General features: G+C 36.9%; 1 protein-coding gene across 2 annotated transcripts in view; it reads right to left on the bottom strand.

Moving 5' to 3' along the window:
- EEFSEC (eukaryotic elongation factor, selenocysteine-tRNA specific) overlaps positions 1-18,082 on the bottom strand; it is a 191,080-nt gene that overhangs the window by 91,896 nt on the left and 81,102 nt on the right. The gene's annotated exons all lie outside the window — the stretch shown is intronic.

The following is an 18,082-nucleotide window of genomic DNA, read 5'->3' as shown; positions in this document are numbered from 1 at the left end:
TTGTAACAGCATAAATAAATAATTAGCCTGTTTATTTTTTGAAAAGGCAAATAAGTTACATAGTTTTAAAACTGCTGTCTTTTTCTGTACATTTCCCCTACACATTTGCTGCTGCTTCTTACGGGCTGCATTATCTCCAACAGTAAGCATTTCCTCTTCTAGATTGCTCTATGATAGGCATATTTCAATGTATTAAGACAATGTATACACATGCTTTTATTTTAACACATACAACACTCTGAGACATTAAAACATATTAAAGTTCATGTTTTCTAAATAATAATCCTCAATCATTGATTTTATATAGCTGTTAATTCTTTTTATCACATTTGCTCTTTTCCATAAATCTGTCTAATAATAAAATATATTGCATAATGTTTAAAGATGACTTTTATTAATCTAATTTTCATCAACTTGTAAAGAATAAGCACAAATATGACCTAGTGATTTCAGGAATATTTTATGATTATAAACTAAATTATACATGATTATGATTATTATCTGGTTATGACTCTAATATTTCCATGATATATGACGCAGCATAACACCACAAAAATATAAAGTTTGGTGCTAATAAACTTGGAATTTTCTCAATTAATCTACTTCAGAAACATTTCAGAATAGAAAGAGTAACAAGAAAATAAGCTTTTGAAAACGATCAAAGTCAGTTCAGCTTGATTAGGACAAACCAGTTGGTTTAATATGGTTTGACTTCCTTTTCCTTTTTTCTTTTGTTCTTACATTTATTCTTTAAACTAGGGGTGGGCAAAAGAGAAATTGCTATCTACTGGTAGGTCCCTAGATGATGTGCAATAAACTGCAAAATTTCTGACAACCAATTATCCAGCAATAGCAAGAACTAAGGAGCTTTACTTGACTAAATTATGTTGCAGAAAAGAATTCTGAAGGGGTAATGGGATTAATTATGACAAAATTGTAAATGGAATGTATGTGAAAGGATTTATAATCTTAGTTCTGGTACCAATCACACTTCCCTCAATTGAGCATATTGCCAGAAGCAAAGTTTCCTTAATTCTTAGTACTTGTTCACCCTCCTGTATCACTATGTTTTACTCCATTTGTTGGGCAGCAGTTTAAAAATCTTATAATCCTGAAAACTGGCTACTCCAACCTTAAGGGTTATATTCAGCTGTGACCAATTTCCCCTCCCCTCTGTGCTATCTATTTTCTGGAATATCCCTTAATACCTTTAGAGATGATCTAGGGGGTACAAGAATCTGTAGAGGAGAGACAGAGAGAGAGCACTTAATACCACCTCTCTCCCTGTCCAGCTGGTGCTAGCTGCTTTTTTGCCAGCACAATGACCACAACTGAATGCAAACCTGATTCAGTAATTTTTCAATTCATTCATTACCCATACATATCGCACTCATCTATACAACCCTAATAAAATCTAAAAAATGTAGCATTTACAGGAACTCAGAAGCTTCAGGATATGTTTTCACATTATGGAACTTTTGTCTCTTTTTTTTTAATATAGAACAATACAACATCTCTTCCTTTCTCAAAAATCTTTGCAGGCTATCAGTTGTGTCAAAAAAATCAGTATATTTAAAATGAAGTATCTTGCATAGACAATAATTCTAAGTTTGAAGTTCTGCTGCTCTATCTCTTCATATGATTTATAAGCCACAAACATAGGAGGATGTGAAATATACAAATACTATGAATAAATATAAAATATCAAATCCTTTAAAAACTAAACAAAAATGAACATATAAGTTCAAAAACAAACATCCATCAAACCGATTTTACAATTCTATAGGAAATTGTTAGTTGAATTTATACTACTGTATTACCATGGCACGTAAGTCAAATAGAAATTTGGAGTAGAATTTACTACTTGCAACTGGGAATACTTTTTTAAAGTTCCTATGAACTTTATACCATGTATAAAATCCCTGATTCTGCCCTCTCTCTGGCATTCTTAGTTTTCACTGGAAGTCTTTTTATAGAAGAAAAAAAAATTAAAAACTAGACTCCCCCATCAACAGTCAAAAATAAACGATTCCAGAACTTTTCCATCTAATTTTGCATATATAGACACACTTCTATATGCATTAAATTTTCAGAAATCTGTATTACCATTTTTTAATTTTTTTTCCACAAAAGAGGGAATAATTCATATATGAGCAACTGGTTACACATTATTTGGATGCTTACAATGTTTCAAGCAAAGGAGGAATATATCATCTTATTCTGGGTGTGGGGGAAGACAGGACACTTATGTGGTGGTGATACTGTATTTGACATCATAGGCTATTTTAAATGCAATAAAGTGTTTTCAGGCTATTTTTAAAAAGGGAAACAGAATAGCATCATCATGTTCCAAAAAACATATAAAGTTATTTTAAGACTCAGAACAGTTAAGATAGTTTTTTTGAATGAAATATTACATATATGTTTTCCCCTGAATGGTACACCACACAAAAAGGATGTATGGAAAGTAAAAAATGCAGTTCTCTAAGGTGAATATATTTTAAGGAGACAGACTTGGGCATATTTCACAATTTGCTTCCTGCTAACGGTTGACTTTATTTCCTCAGTTTCTTCACCCCATTTTTACTGTGAAACCTTGTCATTCTAAATTTTTTAAAAAGCCATTTACATACACCCAAACCATGTTCTCTCACACACACACACTCCCCCACAGAGATAAATATATGTATACACACACACACACACACACACACACACACACATACAAGTACATACCCACACATGAAACTCTTTGTACTGTAGAAAGTTGGGCTCAAAAAGCATGCACCTATGTATGTTTGTTCTTTAATAAGTTCCCCTGATTTCAGTGGCTTTAATTCCCAGATAAATATGCATAGGCTACTGCTATGCTGGAGATCAATTTCTTTAACTGCATTTAGCTTGTGCAATGGTGGTGGAAACTGGGAAAGAGATCTGTGGGGTACTGGAGCTGTTTTCTCCTACACATAGAAAAGAATCAAATCAATCAGGGCATATGTGCTTTATGTCAATGTTCAGTGGCTCTCATCTAAAGTCTCAAGTCCTGTTCAATCAGTGTGGCAGCCACCCTCCCTTCACTGCCCTCCATATATGGGTAAGTGTCTGTAATTGACAACTTCTCTATTCATGGAAGTTCTCCACTCAACTAGATTCCTGATTATCAAGTGTTGTCAAGTGTGGAGAACATCCATGGGTAGAGAGGACTTTCACTACAGACATACATTCAGAGAGTGACAACAGTATGCTGATCCCTGCCCCCCACCCCCCTAGAAGTGACAGTTTTTCCACTTTTAGCAGCATCTGTGTCCCTTACCAGATTCTCAGGGAATGTAAGATGATTTCCATTTTCAAAGGTTATTATTTGGTTGGGGGGCTCATATTCCTTTTAGATAGACTAATACTTAAAAAAAACTTCAATGTATTTTACAAAAGAAAACCAGATGCATCCAATAGTACTTTTACATGTAACATTTGCATCTCTCCTTACTCCACAGAGTTTGCAGAGTTATACATAGCTGTTTCTACGGCATGTTTTATTCTAACAACTCAATGATGTAAGTTGGGCTGAGGGACAGGAACTAACCCTGAGGCTACCCAGAAAGTTTCATGTATTAACTTTTGGGAACTAAGCTTTCTCATCTCTACACCTTAATCACTATACCATTTAGGGTCTAAAAACCAATAGGGCTATCTTGAATAAGGTGATAATTTCACTTTCTCAAGAATGTGTTTTTTTCTGCTAAGAAAATTATAGTTCCTTTTAAAATAATAATGTAGCTAAAGCTAAAAGTGTATTTGCAAATGACAATAAACCATTGTTCACCATAATATCTGGCTCTTACCTACTTCCATCCTACTTGCACTCCTATTTTTATGCAACTTAAATATATTGTCAAAGTGGCACTTCTTTTGTGTCAATTTTGGGCTGCAACTTCAGCAGAAATTAGTGTTTGCCTGAACTAATCATACAGCAACTTCAACTTCATCAAAATCAATGGAGTAGCATCTTTAGATTTTGCAACAAATACTGCCAGACATTGTAAACTCTGCTCAGAGAGGCTTCATGTTAACAGGGGTGGGGGTAGCATCTTGTAATGCCTGAAAGTAAATCAGGAAAGAATGTTTAATATTTTTATCTGCATGATCACATTAATATTTCTAAGAATGATGTAGAGGTTTGTGAAACTGCTTTGGTGGAGGAGGAGGACTGGGAAGTCCATGTGTTCATACACAGATAAAAAATGCAAAAAGGAGAGATAAATTAAAAGCACCCAAACTGTTCAGGCCCTTAAGATAAACAAATGTGTTCAATATAAGAAAAGAACCTGTTATTTGAAGACCAAAGGAAAAGCTCACTAAGATTTTCAAAGCAGTTTAACTAATAGAAAACAGCATACATAAACCCCACTAATGGGTTTTTCTTCTGATACAATGAAGCTTCTTTTCCTTTATTTATCCAACTTTCATTAAGTTATCAGTACTCCATATGCTATAGCTCTTAGGTTTTTCAGATAAGAGTCCAAGCATCCTACCACCTCCAGTGCTGTCACTGCATCTTATTGATACAAGATATAAACACAACCAACCCCTTCTGATAAGTAGAATCACAGCAAATTCAGCTAACTAGTAAATTATTGTAAAATAAAAAGCAAAACAAAACAAAACAAAACACCATAGTTTAACTGTTAAACTGTTAAACTAGTAACCAGTTTCATCCATCCATCCATCCATCCATTGGTTTCAAGGTATTAACGAAATATATAATCCATCCCCATTAAATTGTAAAGATTGCCATATATTTAAGTGAGACATAGATTACATACATCAGACATAAAATGGAGTGGACACACAGGGGGAAATGAAAAATACACCCTAACTTTCTTTGTTTTCTTAGTGGTGAGAACCAATCTTCTCTCTTCAGAAGAAACAACTGCTAAAAATGAAGAAAAACCCCCCATCAGGTTTGTCTAAATATGTTTGCATTTGCCAGCCACAGATTCTGTCCAACTAATATATTAACATCTTTTTGCCAGGAAAAGGAAAATAGTTCAGATCATTTACTTGATTTCACAGATAGACAACAGTATAAAGTCTGCTTAATGCCAATTCTTGAAAATATCTACATAGGCACTAAAAGCCTCTATAGAAACAGTTCCCAGAGACAATATTCTGTAAAGTTCATGAATAAAGGCATCCTAGAGTTAAACCCGGTTCCTGATGGTGACGTGGATATAACCAGGAGTTTTCTTGAAACAGGACAGAAAAAAATTACCATTGCCATCTTCCAGGATGTATTTTCAACTTCCCAGGCCAGCCTACAATCTTGTTAGTCCCTGGTAAAATCCTATCCATGTTACTAACCTGACTCTTGTATATCTAGTTTCCAAGTCCAACAAAATCAGCCAAGTGCTGCCATTTTCAGAGAAATAAAAGATTGTAAATGTGACAAGGAATTATTTGCACAGTATTATTTCTTTAGCAACAGTATAGACCTTAGCCCTGAAAGATGCAAGAATATCATGCATCTTAGTGGGATGTTACTAATGTAAGACTAAATGTACTAATGTAAGTCTAAACATACACAGTACACTATCCTTGGAGAAAGACTATGATAATAAAAGACTAAAGTACAGCAAGAACAAAAGCTTAATTTATACAATAGGCAGGCAGGCACCAAGCAAGCAGGAAAGACAGACAGAGAAATATTTCATTACATAACTTCAAGAGATTTATTGGCAAAGGAGAATTGTTCACACAGAATACTAGGGGTGTTCAAAATACTTTGTCATGGAATGTTTTGATGCCCAAACAGATTGTTCTAAGAGTCCTAGAAAGTGCCCCAACATCAGAATGAACTGTTCTGGGGTCAGGCCACTTCTGCAGGACTCAGAATAGCCCATTCCAGGATCATAATATTTTGTGACGGAACAATTTGCACACTTGTACTGAACCCTATGATCAAATTATATTAGTCACATCTGATTTTAAATTAAATTCATAAAAGACAGTATGAGGGGGAATGTACATGTTCCAGGATAAAACTGTTTTCTTGATTCCACCTATATAAAATATTACATAACAATCAATAAATCCGTAATTCTTCATAAATTCAAAATATTTTATATATAATTCAGAAGTACTTTCATATCATAGCGATCCTTTTAACACTATGTTTAAAAAATACGGTTGATAAACAAAAATAGGCAATAATTGGACAAGCCCGTATTATATAAATTGTTGTGAGCCATCTAGAACCATATGAGATAGGTGGCCATATAAGTCCTGTAAATAAATAAATCAAACCCATTTTACACTGGCAATATAAACAGCATGCTCTGGGGAGGCCAGGAATTGTGAAAAACAATACTTTATTCAATTAATCTCAATTTAAGATAAGAAACTCATTTAATATTCTTTAAGACCCTTGGTCATTTATTTGATAATATGGGATACTGGAAATCTTTAATCTAGAGTTCTTATAAATAACTAGTATACACCTTAAAAATATTCTTTGTCTATGTCATACACTTGGAATTATCCAAACCACATTCTGATGCTGATAGTAAAAAACAGAGTTTTAGACACTTCTAATGCATCTGAAGCAAGAGATTTTTTTAACAGAATATAGAGTCATTTTGCAATTTTAGGTAATCTATATTCCTTTTGCGTAACTCAGATGCTTTAAAAACTAGATTGGTAATCTAAAATAGTTTTCAAACTTGCTCAGGTCATGGAACCTGTTAGTTAAAAAAAGATCCTGGAACCCCTGCTCAAAAAAGAAAGCTCTACTAAGAGGAAATGGGCTGTATTCAAGTTAATCTCTTTTTTTTCCCCTTAGTCTGTAATGGAACTTCATCAAGTTCTTATGAACCCAAGGATTCTCTGAAACACAGTTTGAAAAACCCAGATTTAAAGTATTAATATCTCCACTTATCCACAACATCAAATAAATAAATAAAAACGCAACTGTCAAACTGGTATTATCCCAGAATATTTGTCATGTGAATAAAGGCTGAAATTATACTTTTGTTCTAACATCTTCCAAATGTACCTTGTCAAAATGTCCCTTAATGTAGGAAATGCAACAGAGGTATGGCTAAGAAGGGAGTGAACCCTCTTCCAGGATATCAAAGTGGCCTATGTAGCATCTTCTAATTGTACCCATGGTGATTTTTTTATGCATTCACATGTGTTCCATGGAGAAGTTGAAGCTAAAATATGGGTCATTTCCAGTGACAAAACTGAAAGCCAGGAAAGTTAAAACTCCCATAATCATACAAAAATTGTAATTTTGATGAAGAAAATCCAGGGGTCTGTTGTTGCAAAAACAAACAAACAAAGTCTTAGCAATATACTTAAGATAAACTTGGTAACATAGGAATACCTCTAAATAAGTTTATTAGTTTTGAAATAATTCATTTTACAGCATTGTTCTTTCCTTTAAATTCAGTGGGTTTTTTAATAATCTACTTATGCTAATTTTTATCTGAGATAAAAATATTGATACATTTAAACCACAAATAAAGTTTCCTTGGAATAACTTTTTTCACATATTTAAAATTCAACCAACAACTGAAACCCCAATATACTGTACATCTCATAGTAGCATTAGAGGCCATAGGAAGTATGTGAAACTGTTAACGGAGGTGCGGAGGGCCTCCAAATTCCTGTGATCAGTCCAAACCTCGAAAGGGCATTTAGCACCTTCCAGGAGGTGATGCCAGGCTTCCAAAGCGGCTTTTACAGCAAAAGCCTCTTTTTCCCAAACATGCCACCAGCACTCAGTTTCAGAAAATTTTCTGGACAAATAAGCGCAGGGTTTCAAGTGATTTTCAGAATCTCTCTGTAACAATATAGCCCCCACTGAGGAGTCAGAAGCATCAACTTGGACCACAAAGGGGTGTTCAGGATCAGGGTGCTGCAAAATAGGCTCAGCAGTGAATAGGGTTTTTAAGTTCTCGAATGCTGCCTGGCATTCAGGCGTCCAATTCAGCACTGCCCCAGCGTGTTTTACCTTGCGTGTCTCCCCCAAACCCTTGGTGCATAGCAAGTCAGTAAGGGGCAAAGCAATCTCAGCAAACCCCTGGATAAATTGCCGATAATAATTACTGAACCCTAGGAAACTTTGCAATTGCCTCCGGGTGCGGGGACGTTCCCAACTTAAAATCGCCTGAATTTTTTCAGGGTCCATTTCAATGCCCTTGTCAGATACCCTATAGCCTAGATAGTCAGGTTGGGTTTTGTGAAACTCACATTTGGAAAGCTTGGCATAAAGCTTGGCATCTCTAAGCTTACTTAACACCTGTTTGAGAAGGCGTTCACGTTCCTCCTCGGATTCAGTGTAAATGAGCACATCGTCCAAATAAACCAGGACCCCTTTAAACAAATGATCATGTAATACTTCATTATTCAATTGCATGAAGACTCCGGGCGCCCCTGCTAACCCAAAAGGGAGGACTTTGTACTGAAATGAACCCAGTCGACAATTAAAAGTGGTTTTCCACTCGTCTCCAGCTCGTATGCAGATGCGAAAATAGGCTTCACGAAGGTCAAGTTTGGAGAAAATCTTCCCCTTTGACAAATGAGATAACATGTCCTTAATGAGTGCGAGAGGGTATTTGTTGCAGATTGAGATGGAATTTAACCCCCGATAGTCCGTACAGAGTCTAAGCGTGCCATCTTTCTTTTCCCGGAATAGCACAGTGGCCCCAACTGGGGAATTTGCAGGTTCAATAAACCCCCTTGACAGATTTTTGTCGATAAAGTCCCGTAATGCCCCAAGCTCCTTCTGAGTCATTGGATAAATTTTTGGCTTGGGCAATTGAGCATTAGGAATCAACTCTATGGCACAATCAGTTTTCCAATGGGGGGGTAGCTGATCTGCTTCCATTTCTCCAAAGACGTCTGCAAAATCTTGGTATCGATCGGGCAAGCCTTCTAAATGTGCCAAATTAGGGTGTGGCATGGCAATTGCAGCCCTTCCAACCCCCGCGCTTAAAGCCCTCTCTGCGGTAGGGGCTTGGTAAAACCCATCCTTAAAAGTCAGAGTTCTGTGTTCCCAATTTATATATGGGCTTCAATAGGTCAACCAGGGAATCCCCAGAATTAGCAAAGGGTTGCCAACAGGTGCTACTATAAATTTTAAAGTCTCACGGTGGCTGCCCATTTGCATTGCAACAGTTCCAGTGAAATGGGTCGCTGCCCCCCCCCCCCACCGTTGAACCATCCAACTGTGTGAAGATCAAAGGCTGCTGGAGGGGAAAGCTAGGCAGGTCCAAAGCAGCCACCAGATCAGGGTGAATCAGACACCTGGAACACCCAGAGTCCACTAAAGCCCAGACCTCTGTAGTCTTTGTGCGGGAGCCCAATTTCACTTTCACTGCTAGAGTGGGACAGTCAGCACTCACCATAGCATCCTCACACCCATCCTCCTCCACCTGCCCGCAGGCGCTCTTCATGGCAGGTGGCTGGCATTTCCTGCAGGCTCCTTAGAGTCTTCAGCCTCTCCCGAGAAGTAGAGTACTTCTTCAGCGTCGGCTGCCCCCTTAGCTGCTGTCATCTGCCGTGAGGGGGGCGGCGATTTGGCTGGCAACTTGCCCGCTCGGTCTCCAGCCTTGGCTTTTGGGCAATCAACTGCTCGATGCCCTTCCTTTCCACATTGGAGACACTGACCCCTCGCATAGCGCCGATCTCTCTCTTCCCAGGCTCTATAGCCTGGCCGGGTAGCAGTTGCGGCACTTCGGGGTCCCCTCATGGTGGCTGGTTGTTTTTCAGGCCGTTTGGTTTGCATGTAGGTATGCTGGGCGTGCTCAGCTTTGCCGGCCAGACAGATCCATTCATACAATGTCTCTGGGTCGTCTCTACACAACACCCACCGCACGTCCCTGTTGAGTCCCTCTTTAAACCGTTCTATTAAGGTTGACTGAGACCAGTCGGGGATTTTCCCAGCTAAAGCCTTAAACTCCAGGGTGTAATCAGCTACAGACAGTTGGCCCTGGGTAAGATCCTTCAGTGCCTTTTTAGCCCTTGCCTTGGCTAGAGGATCCTCAAAATGCAGCTTTAATGCCCACATGAATTCCTCAAAATCCTCAAGCTCAGGGGAGTCAGCCTCACTTAATTGAACATACCAGTCAGCCACTCGTCCCTTCAGCTTGGTGGCAATGGCAGTTATTATAGCCTCTTCGGAAGGGAAGTATGGTCCAAACTGCCTCATATAATTTTTAGCATTAGTGAGAAAGAAAGACAACTTAGTTGGATCCCCATCAAACTTGACAGAAAAGTCTTTCACCCCTGCTCCTGTTGGAGCTGAATTAGCGGCTGCTTGAGTGGTTGGGCCCCAGGTTACAGTGGTTCTTCCTCCTCGGGGTGGGGACACTGATGGTCGAACTCTGCAGAGTGGAGATTCATCCCGGCGCTGTCTCCGGCCCCGCTCCGCCGGCGGTCCGGGTGAGGGGATGGAGGATGATTGTGTGGAGCTGGAATCTCCTTCGCGCCTCGGCTGCCCCCCCCCATGACAGAGACAGGTTTTTTTTAACATGTACTCCATCGATTCTAATTTGGCCTCTACCATTCTTAGCCTTTCAGGGGTTTGAGATTCCTCCCTCCCTCGCGTGTTAGGCTGTCTCCCTGCTGATACCGTGGTAGATTCTATGTTTGGGGTCAGCGGGAACCGATACTTCCAGGACGCCTGGGACGTCCCTGGCTGGGGTTCTCCCATTGCATCCCAGGTGATCAACTCTGCGGGCGATTCGCTGGGTGCCGGTTGCTCTGGTGCTCTCCCATTATCGGATTCCTCTACCTCAGGGCTGGAACTCAAATCCTGCCAGAAACCTGAAGGTTCTGGGGTGAGGCTCAGTTCTCCGCTCCTGACCATTGACTCGGGCATCAAGCTAGTCAGCTCAAGTTTCTCGGTCGTGAGCTTGGATTCGGCCATCGTTAACTGTTTTCCCTCACAAGAAACTAATCTTGGTAGAGCTAACGGTACAACTTTGGTGATTCTCAGCTTTATGTAAGGATTGCCTATTCTAAAACACCATCAGACTCATAAGCAGGATCACAAAGATATCTGATTTATTAAAGAGATGTCATGAGTAAGGATGGCGAGCAGGGGGCTCCCTTCCAGACTGTTAAGCGCATGCATAGCACTGAGGAATTGGTGAGCCATTCCAAGAGGCACAGATTGGGACCGCCTTAACCTGCGGGGTTTATATGGCTGGGTTTTCCCACGTTTGTTCAGTGTGTTAGGATTACTGTTGTGTATTATCAATAAAACATTAGAGACCAGTTCCCTGTCTCAGAGTGTTTCCTGGGAGTCAGGACAAGAATAGTATGCAGGATCATAAAGAAAGCTGAGAATGGAAAAAGCGTGCCAAATGCAAACTAAAAACCCTCGGTGCAAATGAAATCCCTTCCCCCGTAGAATCTTCCCAGGCTCACAATCCCAGGTGCTCCTAACGGCTTCTGATGGTCCACGGGAAAAGTCCTTGAGCAGAGCACATAACCCAAACACATTCCATTGAAATGAACATAGATACAGAGCTTGGCACAAGGTTTCACAGCAGCTCCCTCCCAACAGAAACGCGTGTCAGCACTATGGCATGTGAAACAATGTACAGTGCACAATGAAACAGTGAACATGACACTCATTACCAAACTGGTGCACAATGTCAAAAGATTTTAATATAAAAATATACTGTATAATTATCAAAAAGACATAATATATCAACAGCATATTATATGTTTGTGTTCAGCTCCAATACTGTTATACCTGAAATGTCCTTCATTTGTCTAATAAACAAGTCAGCGTTTCCTGTATCAGTTAAAAAGAGGAGATAAAGGACATCCTTAATGATTATTAGAAATATTTTGTCAGATGAGGGGATAACTCCAAACCAAAGGGAGTAGAGTGGCACATACAGATCCAATTTATAAAAAAAGAAAAAATCCATATTTAGATTAGAGTTATTTCAGAAAAGTCCACTGCACCATATCAAAGGCCTTTTCCACAATCCACAAATGTTGATGTGAATTTGTAAATGTACATCTAATTATTAATACATTATCAGATGCTTGGAGACATTTTATAAAAGCAGATTGTGCAGAATAAATAATCAGAGACAATATCAGCTCGAATCTATGTGCCAGGGTTGCTGTCAATGTTTCTGCATTTTTGTATTGCTTTTGTTTAACAAAAACAAAACATTTGCACAGTTAGCAGGATCTTTCCTAGCTTTCAGAATCTCGGTTATATAAGTCTCACTGAAGAAGGCTGGAAAATCTTTATTCAAAAGGCACCATTACAGAACTTAACTGGGGCTAAGACCTTAATATATTCCTTACACCACTCAATGTGATAGCCAACTGGATTGGGAACTTGTGTTGTTTTCACAGATTTATCTATTATTTCTTGAAGAGATAAAGGTGAATCTATACAGAAAGTCTGATCATATATTATCTTAGAAAGAGTTATGTTATATAAACATTTATTTATATTTTTGTCTGTTACATTGGACTCAGTATTATACAGTGCAGAGTAAAAAAAAGTTAACCTATTGAATCAAAATTGTTACACAGAATACTTCATCCTAGGCATCATTAATAATGCACATATTACATTGTTGTAGTTTTTTCAGCCGAGGGACTAGATATTTGTCAAATTTTTCACTTCACTCTTAGTATCTTTGTATTATACAAATGTACAATTTAATTTAATTTAGATGTCTTCTATTAATGGCATACCCTTGCTTTTCACTGCCTGAGTAGATGCCTAGATGAGTGAACACCTGGAAATCCTACATATACTGCCTGATGAAAGAAAAATAGGTTATACATGTAATAAATGAATAGCCCTTTAATATTTATTCCCACATTTACTTAACTTATTGGATATATTTATGAATTTCTTCTCCATTCAGCAAGTATCAAATGAGGTATTACATTACATTACACTATATTATTGAATAAGACAAATAAAACAACCGTAAACACTGAGTGACATTTAGACAGTTATTCAAATCTAATTAGGTAGTCTAGAAGATTTTCAAATCTATAGTTTCATGAAACAATACAATCTACACTGCCCATCCTAAATACAGAAAACATTAAACCTTTACACAACTTTTCTAGGGCAGGTGCTCCATAAATTGGGTTCAACTACAGAAAATGCCCTGTCCCATTATAACCATGGACCCAACTTCTCTAGGAAGTGGAATATATAATGGTTTTGAATTATGATCACAAATTATGAACATAGTCATACAAGAGGAAATAGATACAGGAATATTTTTTGAATTGAAATCCAGGATGGTGTAGTTATGTCATTTTACACTATTGAAGAGTAAGATGCAGTAAATGTTGATAGGACAAGATTTTTTTTTAAACCAGCTTTAAAGGAAACCTTACTCTCTCCCTTTGATGTAGGGTATAGGTTCTTTTAAATAGCTCCCACTGAACTGTCTAATACAATGTATAAAACTTCAGTTTTAAAAAAATGATTTGGGGAAGAGAGCTGAACTAAAGACACCAAATAATTCCAACAGGCACATAAATGGAATATTTCTAAATTAAATCCTTAGTCAGAAAAATTAATATTTATTGTAAGGATTATTCATTCAGAAGAGTTACCACAGAATAAGCAACCACATACAGCAGCAGAGACTCCAGGAAGACATGGTTTAGCTGCATCCTTTTATAGACTCCACTGAATCACTCTCTCATTATGCTATTGTGCTTCTATTATTTTATTACACTATTGTGCTTCTATTGTAACAGTTCTTCATTGTTACTGATTGTATTATCTCTTATTCAGAACGAAGCAAGCCCAGAGCACCTAATCAACTGGAAGTTCTTTATTCGCTTGCAACCTCTTCTACCCTTGGATGATCTCCTGAAGAGTATAAGCAAATTAAGGGTTGATTTCTCAGGATAAATGAGCCATGAATCTGCATAAAGAAACTATGAATCTTCATAAAAGAATTAGTTTTTCTGGGGAAAAAATCAAGCAAAAGAGCCTTGTGACATTTTAAAGACTAACCCATTTATTATCATACAATACTAATGTTTATGGACTAACAGTATCCATCAGATCCAGCTGTACTTTCTTAACGTTAACATTCTTGCTATTGTTTTGTTGATCAAAAATGTAACAGCATGAGACTTTGTAATTTTTTTTGGCAGCTAGACTTCGTGCTTTTAGCAGAAATTTCCAAAATAACTATAGATTGTAATTCTCTTCATAACAAAATTCAGCTAGGATTAGTTGGACTGGTTCAGAGTATGATGACAGGACAATAAAATTAAAAAACCAAAATCAGTCCCTTAAGAAAGTAAAATGGAAAAAACATTATCTGTTGAGAAATCCTGAGCTACAATCATGATTCAGTTTGAACCAAGGTACATTAGCTTTGCAGACAGCAACATTCAGACAGAAAGATTATTGATACTCTGTAGTAATCATTCTACCTTTTTTTTTTTTTAACTATATCCTAATTTTCAAGAGGGGTGTCAAAAGTGGGATAGCCAAGGGACCCCACAGTAAAACAAAGAGATTGGTGGTAGATGTGTATGCATGTCTGTGTATGTACATATGGGTCTGTGTGCCATATGTGCAGAAAATGTAAAGACAGTCAATGTGGTGTAGTTGTTAAGTTGTTGGAAATGCACCAGAGAGATCCAGTTCAAGTCTACCCTCAGTTACAGAACTCACAGGGTAGCAGGTGACTTTGGGTCAGTCACTTTCAACTCAACCTGCCTCACAGAGTTTTTGCTGTAGAGAAAATAGGAGGAAGGTACCTATGCTGCCTTCAGGAAAGGTGAGCTATAAAGAAAATAAATAAATGGTAAGAAGCTGTGATCTAGTTCTAGTCTATATATACAATATTATACATAAATATCAGGGCAGTGCAAATCTTTCAGACATATTTTGATCATAGCAATACCACAAACAAAGCACCATTTCTTGAACTATGGAGGTGGCTGGATCCTCTGATGGTTCAAGATGGCTTTCCCAGGTCCATCGCATAAGCTTCCCAGATTGTCAGCACATGCTTTTTCTTCAGCTACTTCCATGGCTGTATTCTTGAGGATGATGTGAATGTCATGACACTTTGAACAATGGTGCACTGCTTGTGGCTTTGCTGCGAAAGAAGTTTTTTTTAGAGGCCCTCCAAAAGATTTGCACAGCCCTAATAAATATAAAAAGTTAGCTTTTGTTAGAACAATCTGATCAAATAATCTAAAGTACCATGCAGAAACTCAGTCTGTTCTTCTGTAATCTACATACAGTATTATAAAATAAGCATATAATTTAATACCTATTCAAATAATCAAACTGCTGGCAAGTTACTATTTTCTTCCCAGCTGCCTTTCTGATAAACAAAGGAAACACCAGGTAAGAAAACTAAATGCTGAGAAATTAATTATTCTGAGGAAATAAATGAAATTAATTCTTTTTTACTCAAGTCTTAGATTTGAAACAATAGCAACACTTTTATCCAAAACTTCAAAGTGCACCACAAAATATTACATCAGAGTAAACACAGGACTGAAAGATTTATAGAACATCCACAGGAATGGATTCCCCCTCCCCTCTTTTAACAAGATTGTTTTGTTTATTAATAACCTTTGAAAAGCCTAAAAGAAGGAAAACTATAGGCTACAGAAGTAAAACTTTTTATGTGTAAGCAACATTGGAGCTTTGTCAGGCAGCTGGTTTTGGCAGAATGTGTTACATGTAGCCCAATGTGAGTAATAATATATCTCAAATAACAATCAGCCCATGAATATACATAATCCAGAAGGTAATTCTCCCAATCTCTGAAATGTAATGGAGCTACTCTAGATCACTGAGGCATGAATATTTACCGTATTCAGGCTTTACTGCTCTCGATCTGGGTTCAATTTTGCAAATTAAAATGAGAGCTGTGTGGATAGAGAGATTAAAGAGCATCCCAACGCTTGCCTGTTTCCTTGGTGTGGCAGTGGCGATCTGGTTACTGCTCTGTTGGGTTATTTCTTTTCACTTAGCAGAGTAAGTCAGAAGCAATTAGAATGGAGGATAGAGGTCACAATTAGTTCACCGTCTTGTAGTAAAAAGAGCAATTAAAAATAAAACACCCACAACCACACTACCATCATAGCATACAGAGGACAGAAATCAGGATTTAAAATAAAAATCAGTACATCAGAAATAGTATTTTAAAATGCTTTCACAATTACAGGGAGGAGGAATCAATTCTTGTACTAATTTCTTTCTGGGAATAAAATTCTATGCTTTCCTCAAACTGTAACATTATTTTATTGTAATAAATTTGGTGTTAATTAACATGTTCCAATGAAAGGAGGCACTGAAACAAAGATTCAAAAACAAACAATTCTAAAGAACTCTGTTTTCATAAGTAACGCTCAATCTATATGTTTACCTATGGCAGATTTTGCTTGAAATCTGGTAAAGTGAACAGCTTTAATTGTGAAATTTAGAGATAAAAAGATAGGCCAAATTATTCAAGTACACAAAGATGCTTTTAAAATATACTGAAAAATATGATATAATATCTCAGTGCTGCTTTTTGTGAATGGAAAACAGCTTTTTATATATCTTTGGCAAAAAGAAAACAAAATTGTTATACTATTTAATTTTAAAAGGAAGCATTTTTTAAACAATACAATCTGTAAAAAAGCAAGAAAGTAATCTTTCAAAAATATTATTAAAAACCTAGTTTTCAGAATAATAAAACACTTGTAACTTTGCCTTTTTCAGCTTCTGGAATACAGGATATAAAAGTTTCATTTTCACTATTTCTGTAGTGGTCATTTGTAGCATTTACAAATGAGTAATGATGCACTTGCACAGACAAGTCTCTGTAATAAAAAAAAATGGCTCATCCTGCTAACTTTTTCTAAATAAACTCAACTAGGGGAAAATATTAAAAGACACTCAAGATATAAAATGATTGTTAAGAAAACAAAGCTAATATTTTCAGCACAGAAGTAAAATTCATTCAGGAACCAAACAGCAGCATTTATCATGGTGGTGCATCACATAATATATTTTGACATATACCAAATATACCATTGTTAGCCTACAAGCAACATTTGGGGGGCAAAGGGATACTATCGTTTGAAAACCTTCATGAGCTGTCTTAGTAAATATTCAATATTTTTCTTTTTACTTTCTGAAAAGCCCCAGGTGTGTTCCTGAACATCAAAAGTACCTAACTTATAAAGTTAAAACTAAATCAAGGGCTTTTGTTCCAAGTCATCATTGCTGAACTAATTATTCCTGGATGTTGTTTAATGAAATATTATTTCTACACATTAAAACATTTAACAGGATGAGTTGTATGAGTAATAAGAAGGTCTCATCTTGGTTTATAACTTTTACCTTTTCTTCAAAAGAGATTAAATATTACTCAGAACTCTCTAGCACCAGCAATGGGTAATAATACTAACAGAACTAATTTACATGGTACCTAAAGTATATTGCTCTCTATTTACTTCTTTTATGGAACTGAAGATGGGGGGGGGGGGTTACAAGTTCTCTAGACTTCATGTCCATCCCAAAACAAGAGCTTTTTCTTAGGTCTCTCATCATATTTAATTATCGTCAAAATATTCCACTCTGAATTCAAACTTGGATTATGTGAGAGAGAACACCATTCTGCATGAAAATATTATGAACTCTTATAAACCCTCGTAAAAGCATTTTTTCTGCTAATGAACATTTTGCTTTTAATCACAACTTAACAGAAAGAAAAGGTTATTTTAACCACATTAATGCTGTGTTTTTCTTTCTCACACAAATACGAAGATCCAGGGGATATGTTAAAATGCAGTAACTTTTTCAGAGCCACCACTGAACTCAAGAAATTCTGAGAATAAGTTAACAATGATTTCCAGAAAACAAATATTTCCGTTCCTATCATTTTAAATAGGAACTTAATATTGACCAAGGAGAATTAATAGTTAATTGGCTTAGACATAAGACAGAACTGGTAAAAATGGCAGCCCAGTATCATGCTGATTTTTAAATGAAATTCCCATGGTTACCAATAATGAGAATAAAGAATGTCAGAACTTGAGTCTT

This window comes from Candoia aspera, chromosome 2 (genome assembly GCF_035149785.1).
Source record: "Candoia aspera isolate rCanAsp1 chromosome 2, rCanAsp1.hap2, whole genome shotgun sequence".
Classification (NCBI taxonomy): domain Eukaryota; kingdom Metazoa; phylum Chordata; class Lepidosauria; order Squamata; family Boidae; genus Candoia; species Candoia aspera.
Note: the sequence above shows the minus strand (reverse complement) of the source record. Positions and strands in the feature narration are given on the sequence as shown.